Here is a 1,527-nt window from a genome sequence, read left to right on the forward strand (position 1 = left end):
TATCTTTTGCCTGATTCAGTAAAAATAATTTTCTAGCAAACGGTTTTGCTAGACCTAACCGAAATGATGTGTAAATGATGCACGTTAAAGAGTGCATACACCATTCTTTCTTTAATGGTACTTTCATTAACACCATGAGACAGAATATTTAATATATATATATATATATATATAATTTTTATTGTGTGAAATTCTTTATTATAGTATTTTTATTCTAAATATTAGTTTATATTGCTAATTTAATGTATGGATGTAGGACTAACTTAAATATTCTAACTAGGTCGAACCTCATGAGACGTTATTGGAATTACGGCCGAAAATGTCTCTACCAGCAAGGGTACCCACCTGATGAAGTGATGCATTCTGACATTTGTAAATAAGAAAGTGTACTTAATTAGATATAATCATTACCGAGTTTGTTTTTTAGCTATGATTTGTGTATATAGGTAGTGTGTTGATCAGAAGTCAATATTATTTGCAGGAGTAACATATTGGCGGATAATGTTGCTGGTTCGTTCATGCTCTAGACATTTCATTGTGATTTATACATTTCAGGAATTTTATGTATTTGTACTAATTTTGAATGGCTTATCTCGTGCTTTGTGTTTTCTAGATGATGATAAAAACTGACTTATCCTTAGGTTAGCTGAGAATATGTAGAACATATATTTCATAAATCGTTAAAAATCTATATAAAAAAATAGTAAACCTCTTCGTGTGGTCGGTGTTAGATGCTTTTGTAATAGTTTTTACATTGTTTTATTTTTAAACCACTTAACATTTTATCTTCTGTTTGACGTGCAGTGTTGAATCTAATGCTCTATATTTCAACAAAATGCACTGTACAAAGTAATTCATTTGTGTGTCATCTGGTTGTCGTGTCCATCGTACGTATAAACACTAACTGTACATCTATATATACACATGTACATAGAGAGGGAGTGGTTTAAGCACTCAAAGAATTCATATTATATAATCCGAAACGTTTATCTTTTATCCGCATTGTAGAAATACATTTCGCTTTCGTCAAAGTTTTAGTTAATATAATTTTGAAACCTGGGTTTGAGGGGGTGGGGGGTGGATGGAGTCTTCAAGTCTCATATCATCGTAGACACAAATATTACATATATTTATATAAAATTTCTGCTATTCCCTTTCAAACTTCATTTGTAAGTTATTTTTATTTTTCGTTTGTGTTTCAAACTAAAAAAAGGCGTTTCTATATAGGTTTTGACTACTTTATTTTAGAAAACATATGCGTACTGATTAATGGAATACAATATACGCTTGCTAAATTGTTCCCTGGGTTGAGTTATTGTAAAGCATTGCGACTAACTTTTTTAAATTGGTTTGCATTTGTTTATATTTTCAGCAAAACTTAGAGAGAGAGAGACTTATTTTTGCACTGAAATAACGTATACTCACTCTAAAAGGGGCCCGGCATGGCCAGGTGGTTAGGGCGCTCGACTCGCAATCAGAGAGTCGTGGGTTCGAATCCCAGTCACACCAAACATGCTCGCCCTTTCA

General features: G+C 32.3%; 1 protein-coding gene across 2 annotated transcripts in view; it reads left to right on the forward strand.

Annotated features, from left to right (window-relative positions):
* Nucleotides 1-1,527, forward strand: part of LOC106461769 (serine/threonine-protein kinase tousled-like 1) — a 95,974-nt gene that overhangs the window by 34,801 nt on the left and 59,646 nt on the right. Inside the window, exon 1 of one of the 2 annotated variants that reach the window (XM_022397676.1) lies at nt 295-372. The exons of the other annotated variant lie outside the window; for it this stretch is intronic. The gene's annotated coding sequence lies outside the window, so the exon portion shown is untranslated. Of the gene's footprint in view, nt 1-294; nt 373-1,527 lie in introns of those variants that run through there. 2 annotated transcript variants of the gene reach the window in all.

This window comes from Limulus polyphemus, unplaced genomic scaffold (genome assembly GCF_000517525.1).
Source record: "Limulus polyphemus unplaced genomic scaffold, Limulus_polyphemus-2.1.2 Scaffold0, whole genome shotgun sequence".
In the NCBI taxonomy this organism is placed as follows: Eukaryota; Metazoa; Arthropoda; class Merostomata; order Xiphosura; family Limulidae; genus Limulus; species Limulus polyphemus.